The following is a 24168-nucleotide window of genomic DNA, read 5'->3' as shown; positions in this document are numbered from 1 at the left end:
ATGCCCTGTTCTTCTGCATATAGTCCAGCTTCTTGTATTATTTGCTAAGCATACAGATTAAGTACTGTGAAAGGATACAAGCCTGTATGTGTGTATTCCTTCCATCTTCTTTTGATGCTTCCTGTGTCGTTCAAATTTTTGTCCACAGAATCCTTCAATATCGCAACTCAGGGTTTGAATTTTTTCTTCATTTCTTTCAGCTTGAGAAATGCCAAGCATGTTCTTCTCTTTTGGTATTCCAACTCCAGGTGTTTGCACATTTCATTATAATACTTTGTCTTCCTGAGCTGCCCTCTGAAATCTTCTGTTCAGCTCTTTTACTTCATCATTTCTTCCTCTCACTTTAGCTACTCTACGGTCAAAAGCAAGTTTCAGAGTCTCTTCTGACATCCATTTTGGTCTTTTTCCTTTTCTGTCTTTTTAAGGACCTTTTGTTTTTTCCATGTATGATGCCCCTGATGTCATCCCACAATCGTCTGTCCTTCCATCATCAGTATTCAATGCGTTAAATCTATTCTTGAGATAGTTTCTAAATTCAGGTGGAATATACTCAAGGTTGTACTTTGGCTCTCTTGGGCTTGTTCTAATTTTCTTCAGCTTGAACTTGCATATGAGTAATTGGTGGTCTGTTCCACAGTCGGGCCCTGGCCTTGTTGTGACTGATGATATTGAACTTCTCTATTGTCTCTATCCACAGATTTGATTCCTGTGTATTCTATCTGGCAAGGTCCATGTGTGTAGTCACTGTTTGTGTTGTTGAAAAAAGTATTTCCAACGAATAAGTCATTGGTTTTGCAAAATTCTATCATGGGTTCTCCTGTGTCGTTTCTATCAGCAGGCCCACATTTTCCACCTACCAATCCATCCTTTTTCTTTGTTTCCAGCTATAGCATTCCAATCACCAGTAATTATCAACGCATCTTAACTGCATGTTTGATCAATTTCAGACTGCAAAAGTTGGTAAAAATCTTCAATTTCTTCATCTTTGGCATTAGTGGTTGGTGTGTAAATTTGAATAATAGTCATATTAACGGGTCTTCCTTGTAGGCATATGGATATTATCCTATCACTGACAGCGTTGTATTTCATAATAGATCTTGAAATGTTCTTTTTGAGAATGAAAGCAACACCATTCCTCTTTCATTTGTCTTTCCCAGCATAATAGACCATAGGATTGTCTGATTCAAAACGGCCAATACCAGTCCATTTCAGCTCACTAATGCCTAGGACATTGATCTTCTAATGTTCCATCTCATTCTGACAACTTCCAATTCTCCTTGATTCATACTTCTTACATTCCACGTTCTGATTATTAATAGATGTTTGCAGTTGGTTTTTCTCGTCTGTCAGTTTGTCACACTGTGGTGGCTTACGTGTTGCTGTGATGCTGGAAGCTATGCCATCAGTATTTACAATACTAGCAGGATCACCCATGGTAGACAGATTTCAGCAGAGCTTCTAGACTAAGACAGAGTGGGAAGAAGGACCTGGAAATCTACTTCTAAAAAAATTGGCCAGTGAAAACCTTACAGATAGCAGCAGAACATTGCCTCATGTAGTGCCAGAAGATTAGCCCCTGAACTTTGAAGGCAGTCAAAATACAACCGGGGAAGAGTTGCCTCCTCAAGGTAGAGTCAACTTTAATGATGCAAATGGAGTACAGCTTTTGGGATCTTCATTTGCTGATGTGGCACAACTCAAAAACTCAAACAGCCTAAACAGGTATACTGAAACTTTAGATATTTCTCTGAATTACCTATTGTAGCTGTCACTATCTACTAGTTCTTCATATAAAATTCATAAAGTTATCATCTGAGTAAGATTTTAGCTGAAATAGAGCTTGTGAATTAACATACGGATGTTCACCAGACCTTCTGAAAAACAGACTGTCCAATTAGGAATAATCTTTATCATCTATTATATATTAGAAAAGGAAAAAGATCATGTCTTTAAGTACATAAAGACTGCAGAGTTCTGGTTAAAGATGGTGGGCTGAACTCACATTTACAGGCCCATTCTCCCTCTAAAATGACAGTAAACAAAAAAACAAAACGAACCAAAAAAAAAAACCCAAACCTACTGCCATACAGTTGATGCAGACTCATGGCAATCCCATGTGTTTCAGATTAAAATTGTACTCCATAGGGTTTTCAATGGCTTTAATCTTATGGGAAGTACATCGTCAGGCCTTTCTTCCACAACACTGCTGGTTGGATTCAAACTACAAACCTTTTCATTTAAAAGAACCAAACCATTGCCATCAAGTCAATTCCAACTCATGGTGATCCCATATGTGTCAGAGTAGAACTTCACTCCACAGGGTTTTCAATAACTGTAAACAGAGGTAGATCGCCAGGGCTTTCCTTTGTGGAGCTGCTGGGTGGTTTCAAATCGCCAACCTTTCAGTTAGTAGTAGGGTACAAAAGGTTTTTTGTTTTTTTAGGCTTAAATTTACAAGGGCAAAGAGTCCAAGAGATAAGACAACGATAACAAAATTATGATAAATGATTATTCAGACTCAAGAAAGCTGAATACTAAGCAGGACAAAAGGAAAGTAGAAACAATTTACACTCCGGAATCTCCAAAATGCTAAATTGGCAGACACCTCTGAAAGTGGGAGAGAAGGATTACAAACAGGAAGATTGGTTAAAAATCTTTTTAAGAAGCTGTAAGGTCCCTAATTCCTCACCCACCTCCCTCCATTCCACATAGCTAGGAGACTGCCCCTCCCGTACCCCTGCAGAGCTTAAAGAAGTTTATTCTCTGGAGGAGATTTTAAAAAAAAAGTTCTTATTATTAGTGAATTAAAACAGAGATATTACACTAACAAATGAGCCAAACTTGGCTTCCAAAACACTGTAAGTTAGGCTTATATCCTTCAGATGGGTAGCAAAAAGCTTTCTGCGGGGAATCTGGCCAGCCAAAAATAAAACATCTACTAAAAATGCAGATATCAGACATTCCCCAATAGAACAGCCCAGTCAGATTACCTTATACTGAAACCCATACATTACAAACCTCACCCAGAGACACAGAGCTACTAGTCCACTCTTTATAACTGTTTATAGAACTCTTAATAGAACAGATAGCCAAGGACCACTGGACACTTAAGGAGAGCCTGAAATAGGAAAGACAGAGACCATAGACAGCAAACAAAAAAGAGTAACTTGGAAGAAACAGATAACATGTAAAAAAAACTTCCAAAAATTAACATTAATAACCCTCAAAGGAACAAAAGAATGTAAGCATTCATGAAATAAGAGCAGAATAGTAATGTAAAAATTAGGGGTCCAATAAGAGAAAAAAAAATTTTTCTATCTACAGAAGGATTAGAAGATAAAGCTGAAAAAATCTCCCAGTAAAGTAAAACCAAATAGACGTGGAGAATAATTAAAGAGAAAAGATAAAATAATTGAAGGACCAGTCCAAGTTGCTACAACATTGAAAAAAATACGAATTCTTAATTAAACATAGAAAGTGAGAGAGAGAGACAGAAAACTGTGAGAAGGAAATCAAAGAACTCACTCAATAAAATTACCTAGACAGCAATGGCTTTTGGGGGGCATGATTTCCTAGGTCAAAAGAAGCCACCAATTATTCAGGGTGCTGTTGAAGGATGTGTCCACCAAAATGTGTAATGAACAAGGAGGAAATTAGGAAATGGGATCTGACACAAGACAGAAACAAAAGGAATTCCTGGGATGAAGGGGAAGGGAGAGTCCAAGATGTCAACTATACAAAAGGCCCAGGGCAACTAACCCATATTAGAGCAGGTCAGAAGGTTCTGAGAGCTGTATCTTCAAGAAAATAAATTAACAGAATAACCAAGAAGATATTTACACAACAGGGGAGAGTTTGGGGATAAATTAGTGGTAAGTACCTAGAAAGCTGAACTACCTTTTAACAGGCCAATACATTCCAGGAAAAAGAAAACTGTATACAAGAAAAAAAAAAGTAATCATAGAAAACTACTACATGGTCAAGCTGTGAACAGCACATAATAATGTAAACATGAAATACTGCTCTAACTAAAATTAGAATTGTATTGGGAGGATGGAAAGGCAAGAAGAAATGTGTGTGCGGCTGTGGAAAAAGAACAAGCGAGAGAATAAAATCTTCATCTCCCATTGTGGGAAGTCATTATATTATTACTGGGTGCCATCAAGTTGGTTCCAACTCACAGCAACCCTATGCACAACAGAACGAAACACTGCCCTGTCCTGTGCCATCCTCACAATCGTTGCTATGTTTCAGCCCATTGTTGCAGCCACTGTGTTGATCTATCTCATTGAGGGTATTCCTCTTTTTCACTGACGCTCTACTTTACCAAGCATGATGTCCTCCAGGGACTGGTTCCCCCTGACAACATGTTCAAAGCACGTGTGATGAAGTCCTGTCATCTTCGCTTCTAAGGAGCATTCTGGCTGTACTTCTTCTAAGACAGATTTGTTCCTTCTTCTGGCAGTCCATGGTATATTTAATATTCTTTACCAACACCAGAATTGAAAGTCATCAATTCTTCTTCGGTCTTCCTTATTCATTGTCCAGCTTTCGCATGCACATGAGGAAATTGAAAATACCACGGCTTCGGTCAGGCACACCTTAGTCCTCAAAGTGGTATCTTTACTTTCCAATACTTTAAAGAGGTCTTTTGCAGCACATCTGCCCAATGCAATATGTCATTTGATTTCTTGACTGCTGCTTCCATGGACGTTGACTGTGGATCCAAGTAAAATGAAATTCTTGACAACTTCAGTATTTTTTCCATTTATCATGTTGTTATTTATTGGTCCAACAGACAATGTCTAAAAAATTAACTAGCAGCACTCCACTACTACCATCTTAGTCCAAGCCATCATTATTACTAGCCTAGAGTCCAAACTGATCTCCCAGATTCCTCAGTGCTACCAAAGTTATTATTTTTTTATAACTTCTAAAAACTTGATCCTGTCATTGCCATGCTTAGAATTTTTCAACTCTTTTCCCCACATGTGAAATACTACTGCTGCAATACTAGTATACTACTAGCAGGTCCTGGATACAATAAACTCCCTTATCTTTTGTGCATCTGTCCTTTCTTATCCCTCTGTCAGTAATGACAATGCTCTTTTATCTATTTTGCTAACTTTTTATCTTTTAAGATTCAGTTTAAAAGCCCCAGAAGATTTTTCCTGACCACTTCATGCCAGGCAAAGTTGGTGGTTCTTCCTGTGTTCCACAGCATCCTGGGTGTCACAGCATTTATTATACTATACAAATTATACTGTAACATCATTATCTGTCTCTCCATTTGATCCTGAGGTCATGGAAGTCAGGGATATGTGTTGTTTAATCTTTGTAACCCCAGGGTTTATTAATTAGTAAGCACCCAAAAACTATTTACAGCATGACTGCCTAACTTAATGACTTATTCTAAGTGCACTGGTAATACAAAGTTTGGTATAAATTTTGTATTTTTTTGCACAATTAAGGAAGTATATGGCTTTAACTATACTAGAAGAATTTTCCCTTTTAAAATTTCCTTAATTTAGTTAATTGTTCCTTAAATACTATACTTGCAGTTCTAACTCTTAAGAAAAAAATAGAGAGCATTTCTCAATATAAGCTGTTAGGAAACACTCCTCCACGTGTCTCTCACATTCCTACGTGTCTTGCTAAGCATGCCAAAAATGCAAGATCCTGACCACTCTTTACCCAGACCCTTTCTCAGGGTTGTGTTTGCAGTGAGCAACCTTGAGGAATGAAGTAAAGTTCCTTGAGGACAAAGAGCGGTCTTGCTTACTCTAAAAGAGCAGTGGATTCTCCAAGCTCAGTGTTCCTCAGCTGTAACCCACTGCATGTACAGCATCTATCTGCACCATACTATGTCACCTCCATGGAAGCTGGGACCAAAAAGTACTTAAGCAAACATGCTAATGCTCATGCTGTGCCATGAGTAATAAAGTTCTTTGTCTGTGACCCAGGGGCCTCCTATCTTACACCTACATCCATGAAACAGTAACAGATTACTTATAAGTAGGGTGAAATCAAATCCCTGACCTACCAACTTACCTCCTTCTTAGCTACTCACAGACCCCTGACATTTAAATAAACTCCCTCCTGTTGTGTAAATATCTTAATTATTAAACTGATATTTACTCTCATTGGCTAAATGAATAATAAATGAATGAATAGTACTATCATTTCTTCCTTTACCACCATTTTAAACAAGTATAATATATGGAACTCCATGTTCCCCCACCAAATTCAGCTAACCATACATTTCAAAATTTTCTGCCGGTCTATTTTTACTACTTCTCTTCTTTTTTCCTTTTTCCCTACCAAATAAACTCCATGATCCTACCTTTATTTTCATTTCCCCTCTTATGCTATATACTCCCTTAGAAAAAAAGAGTTTGCCATTACACTGTCTCTTCGACCATAAGATATAAAACTGGCACCCAAGCTATTCACAAAGTCTACCTAAAAGGTAATAAGAACCAGTCAATGATACATACATGGTTGTGGTCTCTCCACATAAAAAATGTTATCAGTATATACCTGAAGCCTGTTGGTACCTCTTCTGACTTGTGTTCTAATCTCTAAGAACTCTTCTGTACTACCCACTGGATGCTAAGTATGCTTTTCCATCATTTATCTAAAAGTTTTTCTTTATGATAATAGACCTTTACACCCTCATAGACATTAAGCAAATAATTAAGAGATTGTATTTTTAGAAAAGGCGGGAATAGGAAACAAGGGAAGCTCATAGTGTCACATTATCAACAAGGAACTGTTTTAGGAATTGACATAAGAAGGGGTGGATGAAGGAGGAAACTACCAGGGCTTTTCACTGTGGCTATAATATAAATAACATACTACAGACAGAGATAGAATTCAGAGGGCTAATTGGAATGAGCTTCTTGGTGGATTACATGAAGAAGAATGTGGCATCAGGATAGGAGAAAAACTCATAACAACCTGTGATATGCAGATGACACAACCTAGCTTGCTGAAAGTGAAGAGGACTTGAAGCACTTACTGATGAAGATCAAAGACTACAGCCCTCAGTATGGATTGCACCTCAACATAAAGAAAAAAAAATCCTCACAACTGGACCAATAAGCAACATCATGATAAATGGAGAAAATATTGAGGTTGTCAAGGATTTTATTTTACTTGGATCCACAATCAATGCCTACGGACGCAGCAGTCAAGAAATCAAATGACATACTGCAATGGGCAAATCTGCTGCAAAAGATCTCCTTAAAGTGTTGAAAAGCAAAGATGTCACTTTGAGGACTACGGTGCGCTTGACCCAAGCCATGGTATTTTCAGTTGCCTCAGATGTATGTGAAAGCTGGACAATGAATAAGGAAGACCAAAGAAGAACTGATGCATTTGAATTATGGTGGTAGCAAAGAATACTGAATATACCATGGACTGCCAGAAGAATGAACAAGTCTGTCTTGGAAGAAATAGAGTGCTCCTTGGAAGTGAGGATAGCAAGACTTCGTCTCAAATACTTTGGACATGTTATCAGGAGGGACCAGTCAGTGCCTGGAGAAGGACATCATGCTTGGTAAGGTAAAGGGTCATCGAAAAAGAGGAAGAGCCTCGATAAGATGGATTGACACCGTGGCTACAACAATGGGCTCAAACATAGCAACGATTGTGAGGGTGGCACAGGACCAGGCAATGTTTCATTCTGTTGTACAGAGGGTCGCTATGAGTTGGAACCAACTCGACAGCACCTAACAGTAACAACAGCAATTGGAATGAGTAGGACCAAAGTGACTAAATAGCAAAGAAAAACTCATACAAAAACTGATAAAAATAAAAGATGACAGTGTAAGAAAAAGAAAAGAGAAAGAGATCTATTAGTTTTGAAAGCAGGCAAAGTAGGCTCGTGCACACTAGAAGTTCTCTAGCAACTATCAACCAGCCTCCTATGGGAAACTGAACTTAGACTGCTGAGATGAGAAACATAAGTGAAAAAATTTCCCATATTCAAAGGAAAGTGACTGAGACTTAAGAGATCGGGAAGTTGATGGGCACTGAGGATTTCACCAGCTTCACTAAGCAAGCTCTGAACTGGTGCTGTACATTAATTAAATTTATTAACACAACTAGGATAAGAATATAAATTCTGCATCTCAGATATTCCCAGGAGCGCTACATATGAAAACAGACTATGCCAGCTTGCCAATATTCAATGAGACTAAATCCCTAGAGGAATCCATGTAAGAAATGCATTGAGTAGGGTCTTCACTACTAGGTAACCACAAGTAGTGCCATAGCAAATAAGTCTGTATCTTCCTTAACTCAGAAAGGCAGTCTGAACCACAGGAATTTAACTTAAAATATTAATATTTAATGAACACTAAATTATGTTTTCCGTCCCTCTTTCCATCATTTATATGCTTTACAAAACCATGTATTTTAAAAGATATTTCTCCAAAATTAAATATCATCCTTGCTTCAGTAAACATTTACTATGTTTATTCCTATAGTGTTTCTACTGAACATCACTTTATACATTAGGATACAGATTAGGTAACCACAGATTTCAGAATAAAGTATGATAATAAACTCCTGGTACAGAAATCCACAGGTTGTTTTCAGGTCACAGAGTCCCTTTGTGATGCAAATGGTTAAGCACTGACTATTAACCTAAGGGTTGGCAGTTCAAACCCAGCCAGAGGTACTTCTGAAGAAAGGCCTGGCAATCTACTTCTGAAAGGTTACAGCCTTGAAAACCCTATGGAGTTCTACTCTGCAATACATGGAGTTGCCATGAGTAGGAAACAACTCGACTGGCAACTGGTTTGGATTACTGTTTTGTTTTCCTTGCTTTTTTTCAGATCACAAGTAGCAGCAATATGGGAGAAATCTGGTTCCATGCCTTCTGCAGCAATGGATCTGCTGGTTCACTTCCCTCAAGTACATCCAGCTCCACTTCTCTACGGCCTGTAGACACCACTGCTCCTTTCTCTCCACCCCATCCTTCACCTCCAAGAAGAGCTAAGACAATCCCAAAGAAGGAGGGAGCAGATTACTACCTTCATCCAGCCAAGCCTGTTACTTCTACTCAAAAGAGATGTCCTACATAGACTTCTCAATATTCACAACAATGGAACAATGAGGGGGCAAGATGGAAAAGTGTAGAACATGACTTCTCAGAAATCAAAGTAACCATGGAAACACCAGTAAGGGCCCAAGATCTTTCTACCATCTTGATCACGAGTTTGAACAAAGGCTGGCCAGAGATAGCTAAGGGGACTCAGAAAAGAGTCGGGCTTAGATTGTACTTTTGGGCTCAGAGAGTTCGTCCATATTCTTCCTCTTTTTTAACCTCTGGGATACCAACCATTCTCAGCTCCAGAGTTTCCCTAAGCTAAAGTCACTCCACGGTCCTAGAAGTACTATCAACCCTACCTCCACTCCATGTCACCACTATCATACATTGGTGGAAAGTGCATCAGTATATTCACTCCATGTTCTCCCCTAGGTTTCATAATGATCATTTACATCACAATTTAAAATCGGTATCACCCATCAACTTTTTAAGAAGTCACACTATTGCTGTCAGAATCATTCAGAACACCGAACACTTGGGTGCTAAAGGCAAGCTAGACTGTTAGCTGCTGTTTAGATGTCTGCATGAAATTTCAACAGAAGAAATGTAAAAATAATGTCTCTGAATTTTAAAGACATCACTAGTGTTTAGCATCTTCTAGAAGAAAGGCAAAAGATCTGACTAGATAAATATCAAGGCATCTCCCCTTCTCCTCTGCTGTTCAGCTTTTGAACAAAATTTCTGTTTGACTTTGAAATGCTATCAGTCATGCAATCTTCAAATTCCCAATTTGGCTTTAACCATAGTTCAGTGCAGCAGATATTTAGGCATAGGAAAAACTTAGATCTCTATACTGATTTTTCTAACCGGTAAGATGTATTTCACTGTTGAATTATTACATACTTTTCCTGATTATTCCATGCAAAAGTTAAAATCAGACCTGTTTGAAACACACAAATACAGTACATCAATAAACAGGGGTTTATTTTTTCCACAATTGCAGGCATGCTTATTAGATAACATAATCATCATAGAAAAAAAATATTAGGAAGAATACTGCCTTAAAAAAAAAAAAAAACTACTTAAAAAAAAAGCAACCAGATATACAGACAGGCTCAGTTTCACATTCTCTCCTGTATTTCTCAAACATTCGATTTAATACTGTTTACAGGGATTTTATAAAACAGTGACAATAGTAGGAGACCTAAAATCTGTCAGCTACTGATCAAGTCTGGATGGATACCACAAAAAATATGAATGCTGCTACTTGATGTGATGTTCAGTCAGAGCATCTGAATGTGGTGATCCAATCCCTATGCTTCATAATAAATCATCTATTTAGGCTTGCGAATCGCAGGACCTAGAAATATTCCCGAATATCTTTTTTAACTTCTAGAGAAATCTTCCAAATCGGACAACAAGCAAATACAATCCTGAAGGTAGTCACTGAGGATTGCCATACCATTAAAGCAATCCAAATAAAACGATCATGAACTAGTTTATACACTTAACAAAATGCAAAGAACTGAAAATAATTAAGGTTAAGATCCAACCAAATCTTATACACAAACCAAAGATTTTTACCATGCTGAAAGCTGTAATAGAAATCTAACTCTTGGCAGTTTAGTTGTCTAAAAAAACCAAACTAAACCCATTGCTGTCGAGTCAATTCCAACTCATAGGAACCCTGTAGCAATCCTGTAAGACAGAGTAGAACTGCCCCATAGGGTTTCCAGGGAGTGGATGGTGGATTCAAACTGCCAACCTTTTGGTTAGCAGCCATCTCAACCACTGCACCGCTAGAGTTCCTAATCAGTATGCAAACTGAATATAAAACTAGGCAGCCATCCAGCATTTAGGAAGACTGGCAGTCAAAAGTTTACTGTTCTACAGCAAATTCACAACCTAAAATAAAAGTCTCTATGACAATGGTATTCTCTAATAGATTATGAGATCACAGGCATGACATTTGGTTTCCTGAACCATTTCATTAATGTCAATGGAAGGCATCAGATACCTTAGTAAAAATGAAACAAAAACTCTTCAAGGTTCACTGATGGGAAATGGGCAATTGTTCCAACAAAATCTGACCCTATTCCCATGGATGTCAGTCCCTATTAGGGTTTTTATACTTTTCCTGCTGCACCACCCCTACATTGGACCATTAGGGCACCCTGATCCTCACTTAAACTTACATTCTAAACACAGACAAAAACCCTTCCTTCCTTCGGTTCTCCTCAGCACTGATGACACATTCAATTGTTCATTCAAAAATCTGTGACTATGATATGCCAAGCTCTATAGTATTCATTTAAATTTTCTAAAAGATTTTACCAAATATTAATAGAAAATAAAAGTGAAATGAACAACAACAAAAGAAAAATAAAAAGCCTCAATTACATGGTATTAAGAAATAGGATCTTACTTGAGTTAGCAGGTACCATTGCATGAAGGCCTTGTCAGAAATATTGTTATGATAACTATATTACATACAGCCCTCCAAAGCTGAAACATAAGTGTACAGGCATCTTGTAAGCCTGCCTATTACTGTCCTCAGGAGAAATGAGGAGGAAAGGGGAGGCTAGAGGACATAGACAATATCCTTCCATCCGTCATCTGCAAATCCTTTTAAACATTCAGAGTTGCAAGGGGCTTAACGGTAATTCTGGTATTGAGGTAGAGTCTGTGAATTATTCTTGAAATAATAATCATCCTAACTAATTTGTACAATACTCAGATCTAACAGCTAGCAAACGAAGATCCTAGATTACTGATAGAGAAACCACCTTCTCACTAGTTACACGACCTAGAGCAGGTATTTTATTTGTCTACACTTTTGCTTTCTTCCTCCTGAAACCTTATAAATTTCTGCTAGTAGCTCTCTAGGGGGCAATGGTGGTTCAGTGGTAGAACTCCTGCTTTCCATGCAGAAGACCCAGGTTCAATTCCTGGCCAGTGCACCTAATGTACAGCCACCACCCATCTGTCTGTGGAGGTTTGCTTGTTGCTATGATATTGAACAGGTTTCACCAGAGCTTCCTGACTAAGACTGACTAAGAAGAAAGGCCTGGCAATCAACTCCCAAGAACCCTGTAAATCACAATGGTCCAAATCCACCACCAATCATGGGATGGTGCAAGACCAGGCAGCAGCGTTTCCTTACATTGTGCATGGGGTCAACATGAGTTGAGACATGACTCGAAGGCAGTTAACAGTAAAAACAGTACCTCTTTAATAACGTTATAATTATTTGTGCAAATGTTTTCTCTCTTCTATGTGAGGAATCAACTTAAAGACAGAAACTCTATTTTATTCTTTTTTCTTTGTGCTAATAAGTTTTTAAAAATAAGTTAGAACAAATCTCTTTTAATGCGTGTCCATTTAGTAAACAAGGACTATCGTGAATAAGAGGCTTCAATACAAGTTACAAAAGAGTACTCAGCACCTCGTTTCAGATCACATAACTCCTTTCCAAATTGTTACACATTGTTAGGAAGAGTTATATATATAGTAATTTGCCCCTTGAGAAAGTTCTTGGTTTTCTGGAGAGGAAAAATTCATAATGACCCTTTAATATAATAATATCAATGAAGTTGATTATTGGCAATAGAGTATGGTAGTTAACTTCCCTCAACTCCATTTTTCTTCTACTTGCAGTCCTCATAAAAATGGAAACAATAGTTTTATTCTATTTTCAGTTTGTGAGTCTACATAATTGTACATGCACAAGATTAGACACAGTAAAACTTCGACTCTATGAAAACTGAGAAGGAGCAGCTCTAGATGCACTTGTTTTCTAAACAGACGAGAATTAACGCCAAGTACATGTATGTTATTAACTTTTTTATTAACTTTTTTTTACTGAAACTCTCTAACACTTGTTTCCCTGCCACTTTAAACATAACATCTAGATTTAAAGCTCTTTCTGATTACTCAGTCATAAGCATCAACTATTGAGCTACCGCTCAGAGACAGCTCCTATAGATGCTACTGTACCCCAGAAAGTTTTAAGTATTCCATGTAGATTGCTGACCTAGACACGGAATACACGTCATTTGCATGGCACAGCAAAAGCACTATACTAGGGGATATTACAGGTGCCTGCTTGTCCTCTGTTCTTACCACATAGATTTTCTGAGAGCTGAGGAAGGAATAACTATTTGTCCAACAACCCCTTAGTTTTCTATCTTATATCTTTTCTATGTTTCTCTGGTGTTAAGTACTACTTGCTGCCACCGCCACTATTTCTATCACTTCTAAACAAAACTCTTATCTCTGCTGCTCTTTTCCCTTCTCTGCTGCCTCCAACCAACTGCCCTTCATAAGAATGAAAAAACTATCAAAAAACAGTATAAAAAAGTACTATCAAAGTATACATTTCATTTCAAAAATTGACATATTTGCAATAAGTTTCATATAAATTTTAAAGTAAGTGTGTTGAGGTCTGCAAAAATATCTTGCAGAAATTTTGACTGCAGTTTAATTTTGATTAATTGAATTTATCAATTAACTTGTGGAGAACTGACATCTTCTCTCCTATTAGTCATGTCTTCTTATACGTCCTTTAATAGAGTTTTAAAATTCCTCCATAATGGTCTTGTGCATTCTTTTGTAGCTTAGTTACTTGATTCTTTTTGTTGCTACTGTGAATGCTGTTAAGTCAATTTTGAAAAAGAAAAGAGGCAGGACTTGCCCTATCAGATTTTAGGACATAGGGAGAAGTCATTGTAATAAAAATATAGTGATACTAGATATAAATGGAACCCTGGTGGCATAGTGCTTAAGAGCTCAGCTGCTAACCAAAAGGTCAGCAGTTCAAATCCACCAGCCGCTCCTTGGAAACCCTGTGGGGCAGTTCTACTCTGTCCTATAGGGTTGCTATGAGTCGGAATCGACTTGACAACAACAGGTTTGTTTGTTTTTTTTTTGGTTAGCTATAAATAGATAACTAATCAATGAAATAGAAGAAATAATTCATATTTAATAAAGGTGTACTATAAATCAGCAAGGAATGTATTGATTGCTTATATTCTACAGAGAGAAAAATAGAATTAGACACTACACCTCACACCCTATGCACAGGTAAGCTCCTAAGGGATTACAGACACCATAGACAAAACAGGTTATTTTACGATGCCTAAAATCAATAAGGATTAACATCTAGAATATTCTAGGAATTCCGGCTAGTAAGAAAAATGGACAAAGGTCATAAATAGCCAATTCACATTCATTCATTCAACAAATATTTACGGAGCACCTATATTTTTAAGTGCTAGGGATACAAGTGTGAACAAGACGGAAAGGTCTTACGTCCAAGAGACTTAAGCAGGGAAAATAAATAAACAAATACATAATATAATTAATATGTTTTATTGTGACAGATGCTGTGAAGAAAAATAAAGCAGGACACAAAGTGATGCAAAGTACTCTTTTAGATAAAGTGGTCAGAGAAATTCTTTCTGGGGAACTGGCATTTAAGCAGAGATCTGAACAAAGTGAGTGATCTGTGTGATTGGGGGAAAGAATTTTCTAGGCAAAAGCAGCAGCAAGAATGGGAGGCTCTAAAGGATAATACATAACAAGTACATGAACAGATAGCCAACCTCACTAGTTATCAGAGAAATTTTTCTATATGTTTGAAGTTTTCCATCATTAAAATTATTTTTTAAGTGTTGAGTGAAAAAAGACAGATCTATAGCACAATACCATTTATCTAAATTATGCACACATATGTGCATAAAGCATCACCATTATTTTTTAAAGATACATATCCAAAAAACTGGTATGGATGTCTATGAAGGGTACAGAATGAGAGTGGGAAATGGGAATAAATGAGAAATATCTTAAATAAAATAAGAGAGAAGCCTTGTACCTGTCAAAGCTGATAGTGTGCCATTATCTGAAGAATATTAATTCAACTTTTTGCACCTGAGGTCAAAAAATAAAAATAAAAAACTAAGGAAGTACACTTGGATCACGGAAGTGGGCCAACTACAAGAGACTGGGAGGTTAGGGAGTCCTGTCCCACACCTCAGTGCCGCTGAATCAGAATCTCTGGAACTGGACAAAAGGTATTACTACTGTTCAGTCTCATTTCACAGAGGAGAAACTGAAGTACAGAAAGTGAAATAATTCCCAAGCTCAGAAACCAGCAAGTATAAGAGGTGGAATTCAAATCCAGGGCCAGAACTATCACTCTTACTCACCATGCTACCGATGCTACACCATTCTAATTTAAAATCTGAACATTGTACTGGATCAAATTTCCTAAAATATTATTTTATCCCCCAATACCACTGGTCTTAGCAATTACACAAAAAGTTAAACCTTGTATGGTTTATATGTCACCCCTTCCATCATCCTCATTCACTTGTCCAACAAATAGTTTACTTTTCTCCAATATAAATAGTCTCTTCCAGTTACACTACGCCTCCTTACCCCTTTCAGGATACCACAATACCTCCAAGCCTTCCTCCAATCTGGAACACCCTCTATTCTCCTACTTACTTGTATCCTGCACACCCTACAAGGTCCAGTATTCAGAACGATTCCATCACATTAACTGAATGAACTCAAGTCCCACAGCTTCCCCAAGAAGTTTCCCTGATGACTTCAGCATACACCTTTTCCTCCTTCAATTTCTTTTGCACTTGCTTTCTGCGCTATTCAATTAGCACCTTATTACAGTAACACCTATTTATCCAGCATCACTGGGAAACGAAGTATTCATTATAAGCAAATTTTCTAGACAACTTAAGCACTAATTTAGTAAGCAGCAAAGTAGAGTGAAAACACTGCTGGCTTTAGTTACAGACAGACCTAAGTTCAAATCCCAGTTCTGTCACTTACTAGCTAAGTGGCTTTGGGCAAGTATCAACGAGCCTCTCTGATTCTATTTCATCATCTATAAAGATATGCTACTAATTTCACAAGGCTGTTATGGACATTAAAGAAACCACATGTATAGAATCTGGTACAGTATTCTTTAAATCATGGCTACAAGTACTTCAACCACTTTTATGCACTGAAACATTACGACAATTTTTTATGGAAATCTTCATCAAATGAATATATACTTTGAAATTTTCCTCAGAGGACAGTGAATATAAATTAATGTCTCTTGATAACTCTGCTCCTTCAATATCCACTCATTCAGTAAATACTTCTGGAGGGCCAACTATTTATTGAAGCAACTAGGGATTCAGAGATGAATAAGACAGGCATGGTCCTGGCACTCATAGAACTTAGAGCCTCTTAGTTATTAAATAGTTTCATTTTGTATTATAGGATATGAGTAAAATAAACAAGTGCTAGATGGAGAATAAAGGAGGACCTACTTTAGAAACGATAGTCAGGGAAGGCCTCTGAAATCTAATGTAACCAATAAAAAGGACGGAGCAATGGGAAGTGCTGGGGAAGTGAAACACTGGCCGAAGAAAAGATGGACGAAAGTCCTGAAGTGTGAAAGAGCTAGCTATTCAAGAACTGAAAAGGAGCATGGAGACTACAGGGTCATGAATATGAGGGAAAACAGGAAGAGACGTGTTTGGAGAATTAGTCAAAGACACATCACTCAGTGTCCTGCAGGGCACAGTAAGGAATTTGAGTTTTATTCTAAATGGAATGGGAAGTACGAAAACAAGACAGATAATACAAATGCAGCAAATATTTCAAGACTAGTAGAACTTTTTTCTCATGCCTTTGTGGAGTTAACATTGACCAACTTGACTTAGAGCCTCTATCACAGAACCAAGTAGCAACAATTATACAGCACAATGATTTTCAAACTTTTATTAAAGCAGCAGAACCTTTTTATAAAAATAAAACATTCCCTGTACCCTACGATATAGAAACATTAATGGTGGAGCTACTATAAGATGGTCCCCAACCCATACTATTATCATCTCCTTCAGAACCTTTTAGAACAGAGTTTGAAAACACAGGTACAGAATACAGAACATTGGTTTAGAAGTCAGAAGACTCCACTTCTAGTCCTGTCTATGACGTATTAGCCACGTAAATTTGTGCAAGCCACTTAATACCTCAATTTCTCAATTTCTCTTTTATTAAAATGTAGCTAATATCTGACATGCTTACCATGTATGATAGCAGTGAGGTAAAAAGGGATAATGTTGGTGGGGGCAAGGGCTATCAACAACTAAATTGTAAACTGAAAATTACATTTTTTATTGCTTTTGCAATAGATAAATTCTGGTTTCTAGGTTGATGTCCAAATAATTTTGCAATATTTAGGCCCCAGAACAGGAATTAACATTTGCAAATGACCAAGCCAATTTACAAATCGGTATGTGTGTGGTATCAAACAGAATCAACATATTTACTTAATCCCTACTAAATTTGAGGTTGTACACAATGAGATAGCCAAGTACAAAGAAAAACTAACTCTGGTGCTTAATGGAAAATAAAATAAATTTTATTTTTTAATTAGTTACTGAATTTAAAAAAATCTATGAGTTAAAGTAAATAATATACTCTCCTAGATTTCTCAATGCTTTCAAAGTGTGAAATTTATTTACTTTTTTAAATCACTGAATTTGCACTTAAGGAGTTAATCTGAACTAGCAAATCTTCAAATAGGTTGGATTCTCTCTTTAAAAAAAAAATTAAAGAACTTGAAGACAGGAATTCTCAAAAAGACAATGTAAAACAGTAAATCTCCTTTGCAACAGTTAGTAATAAAGACTGGACATATATAAACAGCAAGATGGATAGACCTAAAACTACAATGCTCCCTGAAAAAATTTAAAAAAATACACAGTGGCTGCAACAATGGGCTCAAGCATAACAGTGATTGTGAGCACGGGGCAGGACCGGGCAATGTCTCGTTCTGCTGTACACAGGGTCACTATGAGTCAGAACCTACTCGATGGCACCTAACAACAATAGCATAAAAAACGCTCTGTGCAAATTAAAAACACTGCACTCAAAACAACTGATTATGTGTTTTACAAGAAAACAAACGGGAAACATACCAAATACATTACAATGATTTCTTGTGGAGCTGGAAGTTGTAAACATGGGAAATAGGAGTAAATAAGAATAAATGAATGAGTGGAGGAACTAATGAATGCTAATTAAACAGTAGAAGGGCCTGATATGGACCAATGATGAAACTGTGCCATGAACTAAGTATTATTAACTCAACCTTCTACCCTTAAAAGTCAAAATAAATAAATAAATAAACAGATACTAAAAACAAACCTGTTGCCATCGAGTCAATTCCAACTCACAGTGACCCAACAGGACAGAGTAGAACTGCTCCATAGGGTTTCCAAGGAGCGGCTGGTGGAAAATGGACAGATACACTAAATCTCATAATCAAATACGTAATTCTAAAGGATTAGCCTTTATACTAATTTATCTTTTTAATGTAAAAGAGAAAATAAAAGGTAACAATTTTAGAGAATTAAAAAAAGCCGTAATTCAGTTAAGATGGTATTTGTCTCTTTTGAGACATAGCAATAAAACAATACAGGTGCACAAACAAATTCTTAACAGACACTGGTGAGAGAGAAAAAACATAGGATATTACCAAGCGGAATCATTAAATAAAATGATACATTTCTATCCTGTTATATGCAAAGGCATCACAAATAACTTGGCATTACCAAAATATGCAATTCTTATCAAATACACACTTACTGCTCCATTTTTAAAATGAATGCTTTACTCTCATTACTGAAAAACAGCTACAGAAAAATGGTTTCTTTAAAATAAATTTAACAGTCAAAAACACATCTATAACTCTAAAAATCTTCAGGCTTACTTTTCTCTCTCCTGAATAGTGGACTTCTTATTCTGAGTGACAAAATGAAATACACTTATTCCCTGGTACCATAATCCTGAGTTATATTTTATCTTTTAAATTTTCAACATTGACTAGATTTTAAAAGAAATCCAATCTTGGACTTTTTATAGATTAGTTGAAATCTAAGTAAAAACTCAGGTTCCTCTTAAATGGTGAAATTTAAGCAGTTTCATTTTGGATAAAAGATCGGCTAAAATAATGAACATTTTATCTCCTGTTATTTTTCACTGAAAGTGTATCTAATAAGGAAACAAAATGAAATCACTTCCAGTAGAATTTTAATGCTTACTGGAAACACCTAGGTTCAAAGATGGACTCTATAAATACTGAAATGTATGACCTTAAGTTTCTAACTGCTTTTGCTTCAGATTCTTTGTCCATAAAATAGAGTATAATGTGAACTGCAAGAAGACAGATGAAGTTATCAGGTTAACATCCTTATGTTCCTTAGGTCATTCAAATATATTAATAGTTTATTAAGAAACTATACATGAACACTTTATCTTTTTTAGGTAACCATGGATTTAAAGAATAATGATTAATATCTTCATGGGATAGAATTATTGTACTCAAGAATCAATCACAAAACAATCCATGTGATAGCCAGAGAAATGAACCTTTGGCAATATCATATGGAAAATGATCCTTACTTATGCCAAGTAAGAGACAAAGATTTCTTGGCTGGCTTAATATGTTTCAGACAAAAATGCTTATCCATTTCATTAACCATTCCAGTAAAGACCCTTAAAAAACAGAAAGTCAATTATCTTACCCAAATGGTTAAAGTTCAAGTAATATGATTTTTTTTTTTTTTTTTTTCAGTTTCCTGGCTTTAACACATCTATCTATAGAAGAGGTCATCATCCAACTTAGAAGATACCTTTTTCCTTTCCCTTAAGAACAATGAACTATTTGTAGAGACCTTGGTGATAAGGGGAGTCCTCTCCCTGTTGGTGCTTTTCAAGTATAACTTGAAAAGATGATATGATAAAACTCAAAATGGATTTTTCCTGTATTATAATATTAACTTAAAAAAGAAATGAATATTTCTATCCTCATTTCAATTATCATGTCAGAAGAATAAAAACATTTCCTTTTCAACACTGCAGTGCACTGGATTAATTAAAATTAAAATTGGCCTCCTAAGATGGTCTTTGATTTGATGTAAGACATCAAAGCTATCTCTAATATCATCTACTTATGTCAATTAGAAAGTCCTAATAGTAATCCTTAAAACGCTACATCAAAAGTAGAAAACATAGTCAATTAGAACCATAATGTAAATTTCTTTCAGAAATTAAAATATGCAAAATTATTATGATGTTATGGATTTTGAACCAGCTGGTTCTTCAATTTTTTCTTAATTCTTCTTCCTCCATTTCTAAAAACAAAAACTATACGTAATTCTCTCTTTTCAAAATAAAGTGGTAAACCATGATCCTTAGTATGGATAAATAATTCAACATAAATACGTACTAAAAATTAGTGGTCTTTATGAAACAGAAAAATAATAATTTACAGCCTGGGGTCCAACACATCCACTAAATAGTTGAGCAAATACATTTAATAAATATACTCTTAGCATTCTGTAAATGATGGTTTTAATAAGATAGTTCTGTTTTTACATATTCAAGTTTCTACCAAAACTTTACCAAGATTAAGTGGGCTCTCTCAAACTTGTTTTTTAACTAAGCTCTGAATCACAATCTTCCAGAATAGATATGACAATTTGCTACTTTTTCCTGTTTGTTGCTTTTAATAAGAACTTCCCTTTTTACAGGTACAATAAGTTACATGTGCAAATAAATAAAAGCAAAACAAGCAATCTGAATGCTGCTGTTCTTTGTGGTATAATGTTTGCAACCTGGTTACCTGGGTGGGTTCATATAGAAGAAACAGGACTAGAGGTACAACTGAGTTTTGTGCAGATGCACCTATTACTAAAATAGAGTATCTGACGCCTTTCTAATCAGCATTAAAAAAAAAAAAAAGGACACCTTTTCTCTTCCCCTCTGCTATTTTAGCTTCCTGCATTACTGTGTAAGTGATCTCTCATAATTTCAAAAAACAGCGCATTCAAGAAACATTCAACTTCTGATTTTAAAAGTTAAATAAATAATTCTCTCATTATCGGAAGGAAAGAAATATCAGAGAGTAAATCAAAGATCTAAAGACTTTCCAATTTGGAAATTTCAAAAAATTTAGATTTCTAAAACATTTTAAGATCCGTTAAATATTGTATGCTTCTTTGTCGAGCAAAATAAATATGCCCAGAATGCTCAATAATAGATAAGGGTCTTATTAAGCTCATCTTACTGTCAATCAACAAGATGAAATATTATCAATCATCAATGGAAAAAAAATATGAAGGCTCCAAAAATCTCAGAATTTCACTAAACAGAAAAATACAAATTGGAAGTCAGCCAGAAAAGTGAACTAGTCATATACTAATAAACAAATATAGAGGGAATAGAGAGGGCTCTCATGAATTTCAAACAAGAAAATTAATGTCCCTTAATCATAGTAAATGATGGTTGTGGGGATGCCCATCAATACATCAACAGCTGGAAGAGAAGGGTCAGAAAGGGTCAGAAACCCCCATTAGAGTCCCACAGGTAGAAACTCACTAGTTTTAAAACTGTAGTATTCTCACTAATAAACTACATATTTCACATAATATAAATGTATTGGTGCAGTGGTTAAGAGCTCAGCTGCTAACCAAAAGGTTGGCGTATTCGAATCTACCAGCCACTCCTTGGAAATCCTACAGGGCAATTCTACTCTGTCCTATAGGGTCGCTATGAGTCAGAATCGACTCCATGACATAGGGTTTGGGTTTTTTGTTTTTTCTTTTAATGGATTATTTAAAATCAAACAGGTGCAAGAAATGTCTTTTTTAATTCTCCATTTCTACTGACAGATCATATCTCTTATAAAATCAAGAAATTAACTATACTTCATTGATTCCTTTCTCCTTTCTATATAACTCACTTTGAAATGACCAAATGCCACAAATAGACTACTTCCTCCTCAAAACAGAACAGTGTCTGTAGCAATATAACTTAGGAAACTAAAAGATCTCCCATAAGTCTCAGTCGCAGTGGCTAATTTTTGTCTTACTAGGGTCCTGGATACTAAATAGCACCTATTTCAACTAGTTAAATGTCCTCATATTTTAAAAGATATGAAAATATTCTCTGCCCTGTCAACGGAAAGGAAGTCCAAAATTTTTGAAAGCATCATCAGCCTTCCAAATATCTGAAAAAACCAAATCTAACTAAAGACAATTAGAAATGAACAAGCTGTACCATAAATACCTACTCATTTAAAGTAAATGGATAAAAGGATGACATTTTCTGATTAGAATTGGGAATTAAGACTCTGCTTTACCTGAGTTGAAGCTACTTAACTAAACTGGTAGATGACAAAGAATGACACCAACCCAGACCTGTTTCTTTGCCTTTATTTCTTAAATACAGTGATAAAAAGGCCATTATTTTAAGTTGTTGTATTACTTCCATATTAACAACTTTTTTTTTTTTAATGTGATAAACAGACAATGCAACAAAATATCTCTACACAACCTTTAGTTCCTTAAATAGTCGGTAAACCTAAAAAAATTTTTTTTTCATCTTGGTTTAAAGTTTGCAGTTTGACACAGATATCTCCTTCTCGCAGCTCCATTCTAAATGTAATATATACATAATTCTTGTATATTTCAAAGCTCCTAGCCTTTTGGAGAGTAAGAACTGTATGTATAACATAAATAAATTCCCAGTACTCATCACATGCTATTAGACAATCAACCAGCAAGTAAAATGGACTTACAAAGGCTCATAAAGTAGAAGCATTTTTCTATATTTAAGGAATATTTATAAGAACGAACATTTAAAGATGGTATGCTACATTCTTAAGCCAGTCATCACCACCTCTCCTATCAATAACTGGTTATTTTACAACTGATATTAAGACCACTGTTCTTACTGGAAGGTGTGTCAAATAAATGCTACTTAAGGTCTCAAGAGAAAAATCAAATTGGCCTGCATATGCTCCTCATTGTTGATTTTAAATTACTATAAGCACAAATGCCTGAGTTTTGCTTAGAACAGCACCGGTTGTAAACTTGTTAATTCATCTCAGGCTGGATGTTGCAAATTATATTAAATATATATTGACAGAAGTTAACTTACTGCATCTTTTATGACTATAGCAAAAATAAATGGCAACCCTAACTCCATCAGTTGCATTTGAAGGCTCTAATAAAGTCATGAGATTTATTCAAAAGAGATACGCTATTAATGATATATTACATAGGGCTTACTTTAACTTACACTTTTAAATAATAATTCTGAATAGAGAATTGTTTTACAAATGACAATTCTTAAAGTATATTGTAAACTTCCTTACTGAAAGTGTATAAATATATATTTTATTACATGAATATTAGGTAAAACTAAAATACCAATAATAAACCATATTTACTATATTTTATATAAAATATCATTTTGATGTATTTTTATCATTTCAAATATCCATTTGGTTTTCTTTGAGCTTAAACTTGTTACAAATGACAAAAGCTATTTATCAATCCATCTGTGCTTTATTACATCTGGGTAAAATGGAGTTGACATTTTTTAACATCTCATGTTATTTGTTTCCTGTTTTCAGAACAGTAGAAGGTGAAGTCTGATCAAATCACTTCTCTGCTTATAACTCAACAGATAGCACCACTGACCTCAGAATGGATTCAGAATTCTTACCCTGGGCTTCAACAATTAGCCATTGCTTATTTCTGCAGCCTCTACCCACTATTCCAAAAACACTCCTCCCCAACCACAAAGACACTACAGCACTACTGACCTTTCTGTTTCTACAAAGGGTCATGGTCTTTCTCACTTTTGGATTTCTCCCAAGCACAAACCGTTCCCTATGCCAAAAGCCCTGTTTACTTCTCTGGCAAGGTTTCTCTTGCTGTTACATGCCCACTTCCTTATACAGTGCCTGGCACAGAGCAGGACCTTAAATAAGTATTGAATAAGTGAATGAATAAAATAAATTTGTAAGTTTTTTTTTTTTTTTTTTTTAACTTTTGCATTTGAGGAAGGGATTTATTCGGAACTTGGAAAATAATAAATGCTCACAAAACTTTTTGCTGCCTTTTTCTCTCTTACTTAAAAGGTGGTTCTTGACTTTATTAAATAATATCAAAAATTTCTCAAAATGGATCAAAGACCTGAATATAAAGCCTAAAACTATAAAGTTCATAGAAGAAAAAATAGGA

At 35.8% G+C, this 24168-nt stretch overlaps 1 protein-coding gene and 1 non-coding gene across 2 annotated transcripts in view; one reads left to right on the top strand and one right to left on the bottom strand.

Annotated features, from left to right (window-relative positions):
- SSBP2 (single stranded DNA binding protein 2) overlaps positions 1-24168 on the bottom strand; it is a 319116-nt gene that overhangs the window by 276506 nt on the left and 18442 nt on the right. The gene's annotated exons all lie outside the window — the stretch shown is intronic.
- Positions 11948-12018, top strand: TRNAG-UCC (transfer RNA glycine (anticodon UCC)). The gene has a single exon. It is a non-coding gene; the product is annotated as a tRNA-Gly (tRNA).

The sequence above is a fragment of the Trichechus manatus genome, unplaced genomic scaffold (genome assembly GCF_000243295.1).
Source record: "Trichechus manatus latirostris isolate Lorelei unplaced genomic scaffold, TriManLat1.0 scaffold00029, whole genome shotgun sequence".
Lineage (NCBI taxonomy): Eukaryota > Metazoa > Chordata > Mammalia > Sirenia > Trichechidae > Trichechus > Trichechus manatus.
This window is presented reverse-complemented; position numbering and strand designations above follow the sequence as displayed.